Genomic DNA, 20,918 nt, shown 5'->3' on the forward strand with positions numbered 1-20,918 from the left:
GTCTCCGTTGCCATTTTGCAGGTGAGGAAATCAGTAGACAAGGAGGTTAAGAAAGCTAATAACATTTCTAAAGTCATGTAATAAGTTGCACCTTTAAAAATGGAACCAAATTTTCCTGGCCCATCTCAACTTGTTCTTAATATATTGCAATTTTAAGTAGATGAAAAATAGAATAAGAGAATAGTATTCTGAGACTAGAGCGCTAGAAGCACAAAGAATCTTAGTGCTTTCCTCTGGAGCTGGCTTCCTTTTCCATAAGATTCACTAGAGTAGTGCATCTTAGCATGACGTCAATGAGGGCTGACATTTTTGGCATCGTCAGCATTATGTATCGCGAATACCTTTCCAGGCACAATGTTTATAAAATGATGGTGATTGCCTCTCACAAATGAGTCATGTTCTGTGGTTTAGATAAGTTCCCTCATGAGCTGATTATCATGATGGCTTTTTCCTGGACTTATTTCAACGTTGAATTTCATCCAAAGACTGTGCTCACACATTTATTTTCTTGTAACATCCATTGGCAATTGCATTTCTATTAGATTGCTGGACTTTATACTTATTAATTTTCTCAAGCTCATCAATTAGTATTGATGTTTACCTCTTGCCTTGTATTGACGGCAAATATTTTTTTTGACAGACCGTCAACTATTTTTTTTACGGTGGATTTGCCATAATGTAAGTGAAATCTTTATTTTGTTTCTCATTGTAAAATCTAATTTTGCCTTTACTGTTTCTGAATTCCATGAGTTTCTTGCCAAGATTATATAATAATTATATAAATTTTGGCCTAGTTTTTTTTTTTTTTAAAGATTTTATTTATTTATTTGAGAGAGAGACAGGGAGAGAAAGCATGAATGAGGAGAAAGGCAGAGAGAGAAGCAGACTCCCCGTGGAGCTGGGAGCCTGATGCGGGACTCAATCCCGGGACTCCAGGATCATGACCTGAGCAGAAGGCAGTCATCCAACCAACTGAGCCACCCAGGCATCCCTAGTTTTTAAACAGTTTTTAAAAACCCATTTCATTTTCAAATTCACCAGGAATTTTTATGTTTGTGATGAAAATAAGATATGTAACTTGATTTTCTTTTCTGACTATATAATCAGTTCCATCAGTAATTTTATTAAATCATTCATCTATCTTTTCTGTACCTTAATCATATACTCAATTCCCATTATATATGAACCAGGTTCTGGTTTCACTATTCTTCTCCATTATTTTTTTTTCCTATTCTTATATATTTTTAAATAAATAAATAAGTAGATAAAATAAATAATAAATTTTGAAATAAAAATAAATTTTATTTCTGCAAATTTCTATTATATTTTGATACCTAATTATATAAATTTCTGAAATTGTCTTGGATTTTCTAGCACATTGGTTTCTGGGAGAATTTTTCAGTTTTTCTATTTTAATTCAGTTCAGTTTTTATTTCTAAAAATGATTAAATCGCTGAACCAAAATATGAATGGTTAGTATATAATTCTGAATTAACTAAGAAAGTAGAAGTTACTAATTAAAAAACAAAAAATTAACATTCATATGGCAAAGATATAATAAAGAGAGTTAAAAGACAGTTGATACTCTGTTGGAAAAATATTTGCAAATTAGTTGAGCAACTTTGTATGTCAGTCATAATGCACTGTACATTCAAAATGCACTGTACATTCCTCCCTGAATAATACAGGCAATAATAGAATTGACATTCTAGCAGATTAAGGCCAACAACAGACAATGAACACAAAAAATAATGATCTGTTAATTAGAAGGCATATAACACTATAAGAGAAAAGAAAAAAAATAGAGGAGTTGAGTAGGGAAGTCAGAGTGCTAGGTTAAGAGAATAGGTTGAAGTTTTGAATATGGTGATTGGGAAAAGCCTCACTGAGAGAGGGATATTTGGGCAAAATTTGAAGAAAGTGAAGAATTTAGCCATATGAATAATGAGAATTATAGACTGGGACCAGTGTTTAATTTATAAAATCATTTGGGGAGAGTTGATACATTATGCATTCTTCTCCAAGTAGGCCTTTCCATTTAGGTTTTTATTTAGTTACTTCAGAAAATATTGACGTCTTTATAGATCTTGGATATTTATGGGGTCTTCCACATTTTCAGATAAGTATATTTATAAATAATACATGATTTTTTACTCTTGCTATTTGTAGAAATGAATTTTTCTCATATTTTATAATTGTTTATTTCTGGTGCTGTTTCCGTGAAAGAGGAAAAAGACAAAGTAAAACATTGGATCATCTCAACTTACACATCTTATAGCCTCCATCTATCTGACTCAACTCTTTTATTAGTTGTGGTTTTTCAATTTGTAAACAAACTATAACAAATGTGTGCTTGTCTGTAGACAGCCATATTAACTGAAAGTATAAACGGTTCTATTGTTTTTCATTTGTCCCTTTTATTTACTTATCTCAAGTATCTACTAGAACTTCAAAAATAATATTGAATGCTGCATGTATTAACTGGCATCTGTACTTTCTTCCTGACATAAATGGAGATGTTTCAAACTATTTTACCACTAAGTGTAATATTTGTCCAAGGTTTTCAATAGATCACTTTTATCAATTTAATGAAATTTGAGTCAGAACCAGATGTTAAAATGATAAGCTTTTTAAAAATCATCTATTACAATAATTATGCCATTTTGATCTTTTTGTAGTTTTATCTCTTTCTTTCTTTCTTTCTTCTGAGAAAGAGACAGGCGGGTGCTGGGGGCTGGGTCGGGGGTGGAGGCAGAAAGAGAGGGGGAAAGAGAATCTTAAGCAGACTGTATGCCCAGTGCAGATCCTGATGCAGGACTCTATCTCACTATCCTGAGATCATGACTTGAGCCAAAATGAAGAGTCCGAAGCTTAACCGACTGAGACATCCAGCCACCCTGCCATTTTGCTATTTTAAATGAAATATAATAAATTACATTAGTTAATTTTCTAATCTTGAACTATTATTAGATTCTTGGTTTTAAAATTTTTACTTAATTATAAGGATAATTTATTTTTAGTGTAATACTGAATTTGATTGGTTAATGCTTTATTTTGCATGTTCACATTATATTCCTGAGATTGGTCTATAATTTTCTTTTATGGATAATAATAGGAGTTCTTTCTCTTGGGCCTTAAATGGACTAACCCTGAAAATTGTCTGAATTTTGCACATAACTTATTGTTACCTATTCAATTTCTTCAGTGGTTCCAGATCTACTCATGTGTCTACCCTTGATTTTGCTAAAAGATCATCTATTTCTTCTAGACTTTGATATATTTTGCTGCCAAGATGTGTAAGTCATCCTCTTACTCTTGTTTTGATTTCCCATTTTAGTGATTATGACCTTTTTCTTATCACTATTACTGCTTAGTGAGTTGTTTTCTCTTTTTCTTGAACAGGCTTTCCCCAAATTTTACTTTTGCATTGGGCTTTCAGGAGAACAAGCTTTAGTTTTATTAAGTTTGATTTATTTTATTTTATCATTACTAATTTCCTCCACTTTCTTTAGTTTTACTGGTTTTCTTTTGAGTTTTCTAAGTTTAGTACTTATACATGTATTTTCCTTTTTAAAATTAGTGCATAATTATGCTGAGTGTTGTGAAGTGTGTAAACCAGGCGATTCACAGACCGGTACCCCTGGAGAAAAAATATATTATATGTTTATAAAAAATAAAAAAATAATAAATAAATAAATAATAAAATTAATGCACAATATTTACAAAATAAATGTAAGTGGGGCCCCTGGGGGGCTCAGTTGTTTGAGTGTCTGACTTGCACTCAGGTCACGATCCCAGGGTCCTGGGATCCAGCCCGGTGTTGGACTCCATGCTCAGCAGGAAATCTGCTTGTCCCTCAGCTGCCCTCCCCATTTGTTCATTCTCTCTCACTCTCTCAAATAAATAAATAAATAAATAAATAAATAAGTAAATAAAAGCACAAAGGTCATAAAATCAATTACTATTGAAGAGTTGATACCTGCCACCCACCCCCCACCCCAGGAAAAGCAACTGTCTTCTGCTCTACTTCTTGATCTATTCCAGTTCTGTTTCTTAGAGGAAACCACAGACAAGTCTTACTATTGCATTTCGTCCTTCCTTACTATCCTATCACTAAAAAATATTTCTATTGTTATTTATTGATTTATCAGTTTTAGATATCATCTATAACCTCTTATTATCTATAAACTTCTGTTATGCTTTGCTTTGTTATAGAAACTTCATATAACCCAGCATCTTCATATATTATAATTTGGCCTAAATTATAGTCAGTTTTTATAATATTGTGACTGTGCAAAAATACAGTTTGCTATCAGTCATGTAATCTTTTCTTTCTGGTGCACTCTTTGTTTTTTCCTGGAGTTAATATTTATCATGCCTTTTTCTTTTGTTTAGTAGTCTATGCATGTATGGCAATGATTTTCCAAAGGCTCTGAGAGAAGCCTATCCCTTTTTTTCCAAACACTAAAACACAGCAAATAATCTCTTCACTACATTTCTGTCCTGGCTACTTCCTCACCCCAGCTTCCCAGCCTCCAATTCCATCTGGACTGATTGGTCTCTAGGCCAGTTTCAGAGTGCTGCCAAGAGGCTTCCTTTCATTCTTTTCTTATTTAAAACCCATATCCCCGGGATCTCATATTTTCACTTTTCATTTTATTCTCATTTTACTGAGGCACGTTCTCCAAGATTATCCATAAGAACAATGAATGGGAGATGCTTGTAAGTCTGATTTCCTCAATATTAGGTTCATGTTTAATTGATGGTTTGGCTAGGTATGAAACTCTAGTTTAAAAACCATTTTTCCTTAGTTCTGAAGACTCTTCTAGCATCTAGTTTTCTGGTTAAGAAATCTAGTGATTCTCATTCCCATGTCCTTGTTTATGACCTATTTTTGCATTTTCCTTTTACCTACAGAATTTTGAGATTTTATAATGATGGATGTTGATATGAGTCTTTTTTACTCAGTTTGATGGAAACGTCAATCTGAGATGTGCCCTTGGTTTTGAAAGTTTTATTGTAATTATTCTTGATAATTTTCTCCCCTCCATATCCTCAATAGCTGCTAACAGTGGAATGCCATATTCTTGGATTGATTTCCTAATGTTCTCATGTGTTCTTTCTCATATTATATTTATTTGCTTATTTATTAGTTCTTTGAGTTATTTTAGCTTCTGTGAAGTTTCCTTAACTTTATCTTTATCTTTGAATCCTTTTATGGAATGTTAAATTTCTAATGGAACATTCTCAATTACCAAGAGATCTTTTTTATCCACTGATTATGTCTTTTCATTATTTATCAATACATTGTTTTCCTTTATCTCTCAGGTTATAATCATTATTTTGAAACCTTCCACTACCTCTAAATTATTTTGGGATCTTTTTTCCCAAAAGGAAATTGGTGAATTTCCTTTCCATTTAGGTAGATTTCCCCCAAATGTCTAAAGACTGTTGACTGTCCCCTCATATTTAGGCACTGCAGTGCTGATTGGAACTTGTACATGGGCAAGTTAGTTGAATAGTGAAGGGGCTACAAAATGCCATGGTTGGTGAAAGACCCTTGAATGCTAGTTTTCCAATTCACTTACTCCACAGTGGAGACAGCCATCCTTCTAACTTCTGGCATTTTAATGAGCAGTGTGAGGAAATTTATCTTCTGTTCTCAACCCTGCTCTGCTCCCCCACTTCTTTGTTTCATACTGTTCCTGAAGTGCTCAAGATTTATTCTTCCAGGTTTCAAGTCCTCTAGAATATGCACCTTTCATGCCACATGGGCAGTTGCGGAGACTTGGCCGGTTGCTTGGCTGCATAGTGAGGAAGGACCTAAGGGTCTGGCCACTCTGTGAAGAGAACTTTGAGCTATTTTTCATGTCAGCCCTATAATCAGGTTGCATCTTGCACACTCCCTGGTACCATTTGGAACCAAGCTTGACAGAAGCACTGAGCTGAATTGCACACCACTTGTTGATGCCATTGTCTGTTCTCTTTATTTTGAGCCTTTCTATATCGTTTCATTTCTGGAACATCTTTTGCGAAAAACGTATAGCTGATAGATTTTGTGACCACTCCATAAATGAAGAGGTGACTGTGCTACAGTTAATTGGTCATAGAAGGATTTTAAGCGGGTGAAAGGATTATTGTATTTGTGCATAAAAATTGTACCCTTTCTGGAAGTAGAGAAGAAAATAGAAGGGAACACAATCAAAGGCACGTAGAATTTGGACTCAAGTTTCCTGCTTAAGATTTTAGTGTTGTGGGTATTAAGGAGGGCACGTACTACAGGGAGCACTGGGTGTGGTGCATAAACAATGAATTTTAGAACACTGAAAAAAATTAAATTTAATTTAAAAAATTAAAAAAAATTTTTAAAGATTTTAGTGTTCTGATCCTATTTCAGTGCTTATCTAAATATGAAATGTTATTATATAGATATCTATAGCTTCTAGAAGAAAAATGGTGGAAGTGGGATTCATGAGATTTTAGTCTACCAGGTATGAGTAAATTGTTCCTTTTTCAAAGATGTTTTATTTTTTTTTTTTTTTTTTTTTTTTATTTTATTTTTTTTTTAAAGATTTTATTTATTTATTTGACAGACAGAGATCACAAGTAGGCAGAGACACAGGCAGAGAGGAGGAAGCAGGCCCCCTGCCGAGCAGAGAGCCCGATGTGGGGCTCGATCCCAGGACCCTGAGATCATGACCTGAGCCGAAGGCAGAGGATTAACCCACTGAGCCACCCAGGCGCCCTCAAAGATGTTTTAAATGCTTCAAAGATTCTTTTCAAGAAATAGTGACCACAGACTTCATAATGAAGTTTTTTTTTTTTTTTTTAAGATTTATTTTATTTATTTGGCAGAGAGAGATCACAAGTAGGCAGAGAGGCAGGCAGAGAGAGAGAGAGGAGGAAGCAGGCTCCCTGCTGAGCAGAGAGCCCTATGCGGGACTCGATCCCAAGACCCTGAGATCATGACCCGAGCCGAAGGCAGCGGCTTAACCCACTGAGCCACCCAGGCGCCCCTTCATAATGAAGTTTGACCACAAACTTCATAATCTAATTTGTTCTTTCTTATATCCACAGTACTCTATGCATGGTGGATGTGTAATTTATATTTCCAGCATATAACTGAATTGAATTCAGAAGAAAGTGACCTCATTTTTCATAATTACTTTTTTTTTTTTTTTTTTTTTTTTTTTTTTATAAACATATATTTTTTATATACATATATTTTTATCCCCAGGTCTGTGAATCACCAGGTTTACACACTTCACAGCACTCACCAAATCACATACCCTCCCCAATGTCCATAATCCCACCCCCCTCTCCCCAACCCCCTCCCCCCGGCAACCCTCAGTTTGTTTTGTGAGATTAAGAGTCACTTATGGTTTGTCATAATTACTTTTATGTCATTCATTCTACATTTCTTAAGACTCTCATGGCAGATCCTTAAAGCCAAAAGGGACTCCCATAATCAATGCATAAATTAACTTTGTCTTCTTGGAACAGCCTTAAAGTACGTCAGCTGCTCTGAAAACTTGACTCAGGTAAAGGGTTAGATGAAAATTGAGTTTATGCGTTCATTGGAAAGCCCCTAAGTCACGCTTCCTACCCCGACTTGAGATAAGTTGCTAAAACAACCACAGTCACCTTGTCCCAAACACTCCCTGTACATATCTGGAAACCTCTTGGCCACGCTCTCTGTCTATATCCCTTGAAACTGCTTTCTAGTATCCCTAGCTCAGCAAGCGTAGTCTTTCATGCGTTCGTTGAACAATTATTCATTTAATGCTTATCACATTCCAGACCCTGTTCTTGGTGCTGAAGATATAGCAATTAACAATGTCTTTTCCTGTGCCTGGGCCACTGGTGAGCTCTGAAGCTGAGTTGGAAAAAAGGTAGGCAGCATATGATATATGGTACAACATAGATGTCTTAAAAACATTTTACTGAGTGAAAGAAGGCATTCAAAAAAAGGACATATAGTTTATGAATCCATTTATATGAGATGCTCAAAATGGACAAATATACAGTTGCAGAAAGTAGATTACAGGTTTCTAATTAGAGGCTGGAGGTAGGAAGTAATGTTGTAGGGTTTTATATTAGCCACAGTTCTCCAATGAAACAGAACCAATTAGGATGGATATAAGAATTTATTATAAGAGATTTAGCATGAGGAATTGGATCACATAATTATGGATGTTGGAAAGTCCCAAGATTTTTAAGTTCAGTTTTTAGCTGGAGCCCCAGGAGGGCTGATGGTATAGTTCCAGTCTGAAGACTATCAGGATTAAGATCCAGAAAGAGCTGATGTTCAATTTGGTTTCTTCAACTGATTAGATGGAGCTTACTCACATGAGAGAGAACAGTCTGCTTTACTCAGTCTACTAAAACTCACAGAAACCACTCTCACAGAAACCTCTAGAATAATTTTTGATCAACAATTTGACCCAAAATTAGCACAGTTGGGATGCGTGGCTGGCTCAGTTGGCAAAGCATATGACTCTTGATCTTGGGATCATGAGTTTGAGCCCCATGTTGGATGTAGAGATTATTTTCTAAAAAAAATTGTCCCACTCAAGTTGACACATAAAATTAACCACACAAGTTTCTTTTGGCATGATGAAAATGTTCTAAAATTAGATGGTTGTGGTGGTTACACAACTCTAAATATACTAGACCCACTATATATGTACTAAATACACTGTATACTATACTAAATATATATACTAATATTCAAAAAAATACCACCAAACTGTGCACTTTAAAAGAGTAAATTGAAAAACATGGGAATTAAATCTCATGAAAAATAAACTATAAAAATAAACAAACATAATAAATACTCAAAAGTTAAAAATAAAAACAAATAGAAAAATAGGCAATATCCTAAGAGTAATATGGGTACTATGAGATGTTCATCTAGAATGTTTATCTAGTACATTTCTTCTCAAAGAGTGGTCCGTGGGTCAGCAGCTTGGGCATCACCTGGGAATGTGTTAGAAAGGCAGAAGCTCATGAAACAAGATGGGATTTGGAGGGAGACAAATTATAAGTGACTCTTAATCTCACAAAACAAACTGAGGGTTGCTGGGGGAAGGAGGGTTGGGAGAAGGGGGGTGGTGTTATGGACATTGGGGAGGGTATGTGCTTTGGTGAGTGCTATGAAGTGTGTAAACCTGGCAATTCCCAGACCTGTACCCCTGGGGATAAAAATATATGTTTATATAAAAAGTAAAAAATTAAAAAATTAATTAAAAAAAAATAAGAAAGGCAGAAGCTCAGGTCCCACCTGCAGACTCAGAATCTGCATTTTAACAAGGTTTCCCAGTGATTCCTATACCCACTGAAATAAGAAGCTCTAATTTATTGGTCTCAAATTTTACTTACCATTTTATTTTGATCAATGACATAATTTCTTTGTTAACATCCCATATTAAAGCTTGACATACGAACAAATGAAAATCGAGCAGCTCTGGCTGAAGAGAGTCAGGGAATCCTCAGCCCACCTGCTTGTCCCCACCTGAGAGAACTCATAGATCCCTCTCCTCAGGATTCCAAATAAGTGGGTCAGATTTCTTTCTCCTTCTGTCTCTCTCTCTCAAGTAATGTTTAAAATAAAAAACTTGTAGCCACTGTGACAAGACAATTGGTCCTCTCTTATAAAAGAAGAAGATGACAAAGATGAAGACGAGGAAGAAGATAAGGTGAAGAAGAAGAGGAGAAAGAAGAGGAAGAAGCAGGAGAAAAGAAAGAGAGAGGAAGGAAGGAAGGTAGGTAGGTAGGAAAGAAGAAAGAAAGGGAAAGAAGAGTTCCAACATAGGCATACTCCTTTGCTCCCTAGAGCCCATTTGCCTGCCCCAGATTTGCTGTCTTTTCCCATCGTGACCCAGGCTGTCCATGCTACACTTCATCTGACAGCGTGGAGTTGGCCTGTTCCAGTGCACAATGCAAGAAAGAGACATTTCCCAGCACCTGTGTGTCTGTAGGTGCCTCCAGCCAAACCCCACAGTTGAACCATTGGAAATGCGGCTGACCTTCCCTTCGGAGACGACACTCTTCACTCAGCATTCATTGGGCAATCAGATGGCATTCCAGTGACATTCTTCACAGCTGCTGGCAACAGCCTTTAATTCATCTGGTATTTAACCAGGGTGAAGAATCCTCTGGCTATAACATGTTTGTTGGTGTGAGCTGAGTCTGGCTCATCCTCCGCTCCCTCTAGTTCAGGGTTTCACACCAACTAGTAGTCTGCAGGCAATGCAGCAACTACACAGAATGCTCTCTCCTTCCATCTTCTATTTGTACCATTGCATTTTTATTCTCCTTTTGTCAGCTATTGGTCAACAGGAATCACAGATTTGGAACACAAGATAAGTACAAGATTTGCTTTCACAGATACGTAAAATAAGATTTAGGAGATCACGCAACTTGGAAATAGAGTAAGGATGTCATCAGAACCCAGTCTTTCTGGTTCCAAATGCATTTCTCCTGGACAAACTTTGTCCTAGTATTAGTAAGAGTTCTCATCTTATAACAGGTTAAAGTGTTATCCAGGTGGTAACTAGGCTCAGGAATCACAGAAAATTCTCTAGCATCTTTAAAAAAAAAACATGGATTTTAAAAAATATTCCAGAAGATATTTTTATCCCTTTTCCAAATCTCCTTGGCATGAGATCTCATGGAAGAAAACGATGATAAATATCTTCAAGTACAGATTTTGGAATCAAAACAGGACCCTGCAGGAGAAATCATGAGTGTGTGCATAAGAACCATAATAGTTCTTCAGTGTCCACATGTTTTTGGGTTTAGAATTTTGAGTCACTTAGTATTTGTCGCTGGAAGGAAAAATACTCATCTATGACCGGGGACAAAAATCTTTTGGTGGAATAAGTGAGAAACCTTCTATGACTTGACCAATTATGCTTTAAGTCTCAGATACTATAGTTAGATTTTCTACTTTTCCACCATGAAAGCTTTTGACTTTTTTTTATGATATCATGATTTTATGATATGCTATCATAAAATATCAAGCTTTTGATATTTTATGACAGCAGTAAAAGGGTGCTCTGCCTGAAGAAGGGACCAAAGCATCACAAACACTCAGAAGGGACTTCTTCAACTACAAATGAATAAATGATTATTATGAGCTAATCCTCTATTCTAAATGACTTATCAAAGGATATATCAATCCTGGTGTAGACTCTTAGGAAAATCTGCACTGTCTCACAGTTACTTGATCAGTTTTTCTCTCCTTGCTCAACTGTACACTCTATGAAGATGAAAACTTAGTCTTATCCAAAGCCCCATTCCTCAAGTTCTGGGCACAAGATACCCCCAAAATTGTTGAATTAATGATCTTTAGTGTATTTTCTGATATTGCAAATATATTGGTTGAAATTATTGTTTTTATTTGTAAGTAGCCAAATTACATTAACTTAAAACCAGAGATATCTTCCCAAGCCTCAGGAACAAACTGAAGCCAGGAGACCCTTCTCTCTCCACCTTTTTACTACCTTGGTTTCTTCCAGGTCCTTCTTTTTCCTTGCTGACCTTTCTTTCCCACTACAAACCAGCTTTCTCTATGTCTGAGTCCACAGGCAAGTTATGCGTGTCTTCATTTCAGCTACCAGGAAAACACAGAGATTTCATTTCCAACATCAAATTTCTGAAGAAGGGATTTATAGGTCAACTAACCACTTGTGGCAAAACAGTGGGATTCGTTGTGGGTGTGGCAGCTTTGCCACAGTATAGAGTGAGTCTGCCACAGGGCAGTTCCTGAAAAGAGATCCACTTCACATACTTTCTACTGATTTGCATTTCCTCTTGTGTGAACTTGTTCATTTCGTTCATTTTTTTCCCATTTTTTCCATTTTTCCCTTTTGGGATCTTTTCTTTTTCCTACCGGTATTTCATATGATAAACATCTTGGTCTTTCTGTTTTGCTTTCTGAAAATGTTTTTCCAGTTGGTATCAGTCATAACTCAGTTCAGAAAACAGAAATTACTCTAGATATTTTAAACAGAAAGGGATTTAATGCAGAGAATTAGATGGCTTATAAAATCCATGCAAGTTCTGCAGGGACAGCCTCTAGGCTGAGCCATGTGAATGAAACCTGCAATGTCACAGACCTGGCTCTTAAAGGTTTCAGCCACATTTGTCACCACCAGGAAGAACACCCCACTGCAGCTGAACCCAAGGGTTGGGAGGCCACCACCATTGCAAAACAAATGTCTCCTGACAACCACCAAGTGAGGATTAAACACTGGAATGCTGTTCCAGAAAGCTTCATATCTCCACAGCCAGACCTAAAAACAAAAGCAAAGAGCCAAATGTGGGCTCTGCCTCCATATCCTTATAGGAAGGCATTAATGAGGGAATCTAATTTGAATCTACCATCCCAGCTGCAAAGGAGCCTGGGAAATGTCATTTTTAAAAAGTATTTATTTATTTGAGAGAGAGAAAAAGTATGTGCATGCCATCTGGGGAAAGGGCAGAGGGAGAGGGAGAGAAGCAGACTCCCCACTTAGCTTAAACACATGACCCTGAGATCATGACCTGAGTTGAAATCAAGAGTTGGAGGCTTAACTGACTGGGCCTCCCAGGCACTCCTGGGGAATATAATTTTTAACTTCCAACCTCTGAAGCATAGGAAGGCATATGAGGAGGAGGTGGACAAGATCCTAAATGCCACTTGACTAGGTCTACTGCATACATATAAACACACAATACTTTCTGAGAGATTTAAATTTTGTGGAAATATATTGGTCAGTCTTTTTCTTTATAATGTATTCTATTGTTTCAAAACTTATAAGACTATCCTACTCCAGAGATATTTAGTAAGTATTAAATTATGATTTCTTATCTTCTTATTGATCCTGTCATTTGAAAATAAGAGGAATGTGGAAGCACAGAAATGAAAATAATTGCTGGGAAATAGAATTTTTGCTCAAAATTGCACTCAACTGTATTTTTTTTTCCAATTAAAAAAAAAAACAGTGATCAGAAAGCAACAATATACAGACTGGTTGACATTTTACTTTAAGTGGCACTTTGGCCATTGTCATCAACTAGGGGCAAATCATGACATAGAATAGACATCAATTAATTCTGATGTGCTATTTTAAAACACTAAGTGAGAAGTTATTTTCAACTTTGTGCTGTTCACACAAGTACAGTTTTAGTCTGTTCTCAAAAGATAGCTGATGATGTAGAACGCCACAGGATCAGGAAAAACAAGGCATGTCAGGTATCCTAATCTTTAAGTGATATTCTCAATTTCATAGGAAGCTTAGTTCAGAAATGACTCTTTTTTCCTCCCAAGATTTTACTTTGAGCCTTTCCAAAATTTTTAATTCTTAAGAAAAAAAAGTCAGATTCCATTAAACCTCTCAAAAAATGCTTATCTTGTTTGGTAGTGAGAAGAAAAGTCCCACTCCACAGAGATTTGTTTCTATCACACCATATTCACCATGCTTTTCCTCATCCTTGAGGCGAGCCAGGGGGACTGGATGCCAACCTATGGAAAATGGTTTTCCAGAGCAGCATCTGTCTCTCTACACAAGTCCTGAGGCTGTAGCTGGCACTGTGGTCCTTGGAGTCCCCCAACACTCCGACTGGATGACTTTTGTCAATTGAGGGCTCACTCCAGCTGTTACATACTTGAGGAAACCAAACTTCTCCAATATCTCTTTTAGTAAAATTTCGTTGAGCCAATCTCTCCACCTTTATTGTGGACAATTACGTAAACTTGTCCCTTTTATGTGGTCAACTGAAGAAAGAAAGTCATTGATAGTATATTCTAAATCAGAATTTTTCCCAATCTTCACCATGCATCTAAATAGACTTCAGAGATTTATTTAAAAAAAATAATACAGATATACCTAGAGATTCATAGTCAAAGGTCTGGGATGGCACCACAGCATCAGCCTTCTTAACACCCCAGGTGATTCTATTCTGTAGCCAGGGTTGAGAACCACTGCAAAAGAATGATGGTTCAGGGGCACCTGGGTGGCTCAGTCGGTTAAGCCTCTGCCTTCGGTTCAGGTCATGATCTCAGGGTCCTGGGATCAAGCCCCGAGTCGGGCTCTCTGCTCAGTGGGAAACCTACTTCCCTCTCTCTCTCTGCTTGCCTTTCTGCCTACTTGTGATCTCTCTTTCTGTGTGTCAAATAAATAAATAAAATCTTAAAAAAAAAATGATGGTCCAGCTCCAATGAGCACTTTGTCTTCATTTGCCTGAGATTTTACTGATTTTAATATTATAATTCTTGTGTCCCAGGAACCCCTCAGTCCCAAGGTAAACCAAGATAGCTGGTCACTTTAGACCTGGAAATCTCTCCTCTAACTCCCAAGAAAGCCTGAGTCACATAAATGCATAGCCTCTGCATTTATGCAGTAGATACAACACTGGGTTTACAGACCAAAAGCCAAAGTTGTATGTAGCCCTTCTTCTGCCGTTCCCTAACTGTGACCTTTGTGGGAGTCCTTTAACTCTTCAGAGATAAGTTTCCTCCTTGCTGTCCTACTGTGGGAATCCAAGAGTGCACATGACAGAAGGGGAAACTGAGGTTCAAGGAGAGCAAATGACAATGCTGGAGTCATTGAATTGAAATGTGCCCTGATTCTCAAGCCCGATTGTCTTCCACTGCACCTGTCCTGGAGGAACTCAAGGAGGCATCCTCCTGCTAGGAAGGCATCAGTACCCCAGGTTAAGAGCAAAGCAGTGAGCCACCCACCTTCCGCACACTCTTTCCAGTGTGTGCCTTTTGTAGATACTTCTTTTTGAGGTTTGTTTGGAGCTAGGGCTGTCTTTGGAAAATGTGTTTGGTGGAGATATCTTAATTTGTCTCAAGTTCTAGGCTCTGGTAGTGGCTTTAGATTATGCCTGTGTGGGCTTTTAAATGGGAGGCTCCAGGACCCTCCCCACTCCCTGCTCCCAATTCTGTAGTGTGAGGGAATATGCATGCACAAGTCTTGGGGCCACTCATTGAGAAATACTGTAGTAGAGGTTCATTGTTGATATTTTTCATCTTTATGTTTCTGAAACAAAGACGGGCATTATAAGCAATGTGTACATCTTATATGGTGCTATATGGTGCTGTTTTCCTTTTCCCCAAATTTCCCCTAAATTAATGATGTATCATACACTGAGAAGAGTTATTAATATCCAGCAAATCAAAATACTTCTTTTCATTCCACCAGCAGCTTTCATTCAAAAGCTACCAGAAGTAGCTTTTGGAGGATGAAGAGCTGCCTTAAGCCATCATGCGACCCTCCCAGGGCAGAAGCCAACGTCAGCTTCCTAAAGGCAACAGAGAATGACTATACCCCTTCTTTAACCTGGCAACTTAATGTGCCTGGATCTCATATTCTCAGAGAAAATGGAGCTTCAAGTCAAACAATATTTTGGAAGTCATTAGTTGGCTTAACTGTTGAACTTATCCATCTCAAAATTTAGTCGGTTGTCCTTCAGAGCTTAAAATTTACTGTGTTCACATCTGTAGTAATTATCCACTTTCCACCCTTTGCCATCCCAGCAACAAAAACTTGATACCAGCACCTATGTAAAATAGGAGAATTGGGGCCCAGTAAGTCTAAGAGCAAAATTGGGGCTCAGTAAGTCTAAGAAGCATTCCCAGAGGAGTCCAGCAGTTGTCTGTTTGACATTTGGAATTTTTTTTTAATTTATTTTTTATTTTCAGCATAACAGTATTCATTATTTTTGCACCACACCCAGTGCTCCATGCAATCCGTGCCCTCTATAATACCCACCACCTGGTATCCCGACCTCCCACCCCCCACCCCTTCAAAACCCTCAGATTGTTTTTCAGAGTCCATAGTCTCTCATGGTTCACCGCCCCTTCCAATTTCCCCCAACTCCCTTCTCCTCTCTAACTCCTCATGTCCTCCATGCTATTTGTTATGCTCCACAAATAAGTGAAACTATATGATAATTGACTCTCTCTGCTTGACTTATTTCACTCAGCATAATCTCTTCCAGTCCCGTCCATGTTGCTACAAAAGTTGGGTATCCGTCCTTTCTGATGGAGGCATAATACTCCATAGTGTATATGGACCACATCTTCCTTATCCATTCGTCCGTTGAAGGGCATCTTGGTATTTTTTGCCTTATACTCTCCTGACCATCCACTCTCACAAAATATAACCTTTGAATAAACTTACTTTAAAAAAGAAATAAATAAGGACAACTGGCACCTTGTTTAAGTGATGTTCTCATCACAGTTGGACTGAGCAACTTGGTAGGACCAACTTGCCTATCTGGAGTTGAAGAAAGAGAAATGAACAGATTTTTAAAATAATTATTCATAAGATGTCAACTCTCATAACATTGCTTCTTGATTATCTGCCGACCTGAGGGGCTCTTGCTCTGCTCTTGGAATAATGTGTGACATGCTGACATCCGGCTGGTCAATGGTAATGAGATATTTAGTGAGTGAGAGAAAAGGGCCTGATAAGTAAGTCCATTTCGACTTCCCTTTGTCTGAGATCTGCTGGGATAATTCACACATTTCAAGTAGTGCATGGGGAAATGAACCAGAAGTGGAGAGTCTAAGATCCTAAATATTTATATTCTAGGTATAGGGGCAAAGGATAATTAATGTTCCAAGAAAAATGTAGGTTCTTTTGAGGGAATATTTAGGCTCAAGGAAGAAGTGAGGAATAAGAGAAAATGGCAACCAGGCAAATTTCTTATTCCCCCCTCTGCCAGTGCTTGAGCTGTGTGACTGTGGACAAGTCACCTAAACTCTCCAGGCCTGTTTTCCTATCTTAAAAATGACATAAAATGCCTTAGAGGACAATGGTGATGAAATGGAACAATCTACATAAAGTATAATGTACATAAGAACATATTCAAAGTGATACTAAGTAATGAGATTTAAATACTAGATGTTATTTATATTAAATGTTATTTTTCCAACTCCTGGATTCCCAAATATGTTTTGTTAAATATCACATTTCATGTGGCATGTGTGTGGTTTTAAATGTATATAAGAGCACAGTATGATTACATATTCTGATTTGGAGAAGAGTCTGTGATTCTCAAAAGGCAACTATGTCATTTTATATTTGACTTGAAATTGTCTTCTTGGCTAGTCTTAGAAGGGTTAAGGTCTTTGCCACTGGTAGCTAAGTGGCCCTGAGAAAGGCAACCCACATGAGACAGGGTGCTTATCATATCTGTAAAATGGGGTAATTCTCCCCTTCCCACCTTATAGGGTTGCTGAAAGGATCAAGAGAACATACATACAAAGGTGTGAAGCACTGTATTAATGAGAAAGATTATTATTCTGCAGAGTCCTGTGAACTCCTGACTTATGTTAACACTTGTGAGCTTAGGGAACCAGGTTTTATTGAATACACAAGTTCTAGAACCCCAGAGAGAGCTGCTAGAAATACTGGGGTAGAACCAAGGTTGCTAGACAGGGCTGAGCTTTCTTCTTCCATATTTTATGGGAGAATTACTCTGTCTTGGTCAGTATACTGGGCCAAACCTCAAGTAGATCCATTTTTCCTCTTTCCCTATGCTCTAACACCAACACCACAGGTCATAGGATAAGCCCCACATCAGTAGACTTGGGAATTTTCACAACATAATGTCATCCTTACCTTATATCACAGGGTTCACTTTGGGCAAAAGTTCAGAACCTCTAAATTCAAGGACCACCAGAGAAGGTAACATTGAACTCACTACTCCCTCTGTCTCACCATTCAAAAAATAGTTCAGAAAATGAATTCTTGGGGCATTTGACTGTCTCAGTCGATAGAGCATGCAACTCTTGATCTCAGGGTTATGACTTTGAGCCTCACATTGGAGGTAGAATTTACTTAAAAAAATTAATTAATAAATTATTAATTAAAAAGAAAAATGGATTCTTAAGGAAGATATCTAGAGGACCATGCCACCCATTTGGGCCATCTAAATCATGTCTCTTAATCTTTTAATATGTGAGGATTCCTTATTAGCCAAAAAAAATTTATCAAGGCTTTTTCTAAATGACAATTTTGTTTAGTGACCATTGACTGAGAAAATACTTAGTGATCACCAAAAATATTAACCACCACCATGAATCCAAAAGTATTATCATTAAAAATATCTATCTATACCTATTAAAAAAAAGAAGAAGAAGACAACCATACAGATAAGTGTAGATCTATTTATTTAGTCAGCAGGCAAGGCATGTAAAGAAACTCTCATGAGAGTTAATGGGGTCCCCATGGGGGCTGTGGATCCTGGCTGAGAATCCCCCGCTCCTAGTTTAAGGATGTCAACGTTCCATGATCTCCTTAGCTTTGTCCCACTAGAAATGCTTTCAGTCTGCTATAGTTGAATGTGTTACCCTTAGACTGAAGATTGACCCTTATGTTTTCTAGCATCACTTATAAACAGACAACAAATTTCTTTTAGAATTTAATGTCAACAAATACTTATATTTCCTGAAGAACTAGTGTATGGGTTTTGTTGTTGTTATTTTGAGGTTTTTTGGTCAATATTGTTCAAGTTGTTGTGTCAGTGTGGTTAAGGGCATTATTTTGAAAGTTTAAAAAAAAAAAAAAAAAGGAACTGGGTGTTGAGGGTGGGAGGATCCAAAGCTGCAGTGAGAAAAGATCTGTCTTTACCAAGTTGCACATGCAGAAAAGGGACATGAAAACAGGCATGTTCTTATTCTTATTGGCTCATGTTGGAATACCCATTATTTATTTAGTGATGCCCTTTCTGGTATTCCTTCACGCTGAAACAGAAATAAAAATGCTCTTTCTCAAGATATGATTTTCCAGGATTTGGTGTGGTTTTGATTGCATAATGAGGGTTGTTGAAGTAACTGGTTAATCTATAAAAGGAATCTGCCTGACTGCCCAGATAGAGAGTTTTGGAATGGCAGGTCTGGAGTCTGATTCTTTTTTTTTTTTTTTAATTGATGTGTAGTTGACATAAAACGTATTTGTTTCAAGTGCACAACATAATGATTTAATATTTGTATATATTGTGAAATGATCACCATGATAATTTTGGTAATCAGTGATTGCTGTGCAAGTTAACAAGACTTGGAAATTGACTCACAATAACCAAACTTAAGAAACTGATGTATAAATCAGAATATTAGCATGTGATTCCACAACAGGGGAGAAAACTGTCCAGTGGAGAATTTCAGTGTCTATTATCCAGCACACTGTCTTCCTAAAATTTGTATTTGGGGGTCAAATTATTTATCGAAGTTTGGCTAGTAAATACTGAGTTTGACAAATAGAATCTGGTAAGTTTTTGGTCAGTTTATTTCTCCTTTTACACATACTTTGCCTACAAGTCTTTAGGGACGCTGTTCAAGACAACTTCTGTATTTATTTTTGTCCTTAACTGGGTTTCTACCAAATGTCCATGTGACATGAAGTGCCCCTACTTCTTTGGCTGCACTCACCCAGTAGCAGACCTGGAGAAAAGGAATTAGTTCAAATCATTTATTTGGGGAGGAAATTCCAGGATCCACTAGTAAGAGCTGGGAAGTGAGACAGGAAAGGAAAGAAAACATTACAGAGTGTGTTAAGGAGTAGGCTATCATTTGGGGCACCTGGGTCTCGGTTCCACTGGGCACTTGTGGAAAATGATGTAAAATACTCCTTAGAGCAGCTACACTTGAGGACCAAGGGAGCTGGAGATTTTATCTTCCCATTCCATTCACCATTGCCTAAGGGATGTTCTCAAAGATGTCAACTTCCCAGAACACTTGGCCTGCCCCACCCATGAGCTGTGGAGGGTTAGTGTTTAGTTAGTTAGTGTTAGTGTTAGCTAACCACACAGGGTTAGGTATCAGGATCACAGGTGCTAGCCGCAGGGAGTCATAGGTGAACAGGCATGATGAGTGGGGAGAGATAGATCCAGGGCACTGGTGGCATCTGTTAATATCCTAGAAGGCAGAATTTGTATCAAACCATTTGAAGGAGGGTTGACTGTTGTAATTCATATATGACTATTTACATATTAGATGCAAAATATCAAGATAGATTTTCCTCAACTCATAGGCAAAATCCTGGAAATTTGTGTGACCATTTCCGTAAGACAAGGGCAAGAAATTTTCAACGTTACATCCTGCCTAGTTATCAGAGTTCCTAAGGTTATGGAGGTGATGAAGCAAGATGGAAGACATAGAACAGAAACAGGGTTCATGGCAATGTATTGGTTTTCCACTGCTGCTATAAAAAAAAATTACCACAAATATGGCAGCTGGAAACAATACACGCATTCATTATCCCACAGTTTCCATGAATCAGAAGTTCGTGTTCAGATTAGCATCATGCTCTGCTCAGGATCTCATGGGGCTGTGATCAAGGTGCCAACTGGACTTCATTTTCCCCTGAGGAAAAAACCTGCTTCCAAGCTTATTCAGTTATTGGCAGAATTCATTTCCTTGCAGCTATGTAATGGAGAGCCCAGGCTTTCTGTAGGCTGTCAGCTGGAGGCTGTCCTCGGTTCCTAGAGACCATCCAAAAAAAAAAAAAAAATTTTTTTTTTTTTTTTTTGGCCACGTGGGCTTCTTCTGTATGGTTGTTTATTTCACCAAGTCAACAAGGAGAATCTCTGCTGAAAAGGAATTTCATGTAACATAATATAACCACAGTAATGACAGCCTATCACCTTTGCCATATAATGTAACCTAATCAAGGGTGTGACATCCCATTACTTTTGACATATCACATTGGTAGAAGCAAGTCCCAGGTCCTACACACACTCAAGGGAAGGAGATGACACAAAGGAAAGGCCTCTGGAAGTGGGAAATCAGTGGGGGTCATGGTAGGATCTGTCTGCCACAGATAGATAGTGAGTACTCAATAAATAATAATTTGCTTTCTCTGCTTTGGATTCTTCTTCTATTCCTATATGTATTATTACCATCATAGTAAATTTAGGCT

This window comes from Mustela lutreola, chromosome 2 (assembly GCF_030435805.1).
Source record: "Mustela lutreola isolate mMusLut2 chromosome 2, mMusLut2.pri, whole genome shotgun sequence".
Classification (NCBI taxonomy): domain Eukaryota; kingdom Metazoa; phylum Chordata; class Mammalia; order Carnivora; family Mustelidae; genus Mustela; species Mustela lutreola.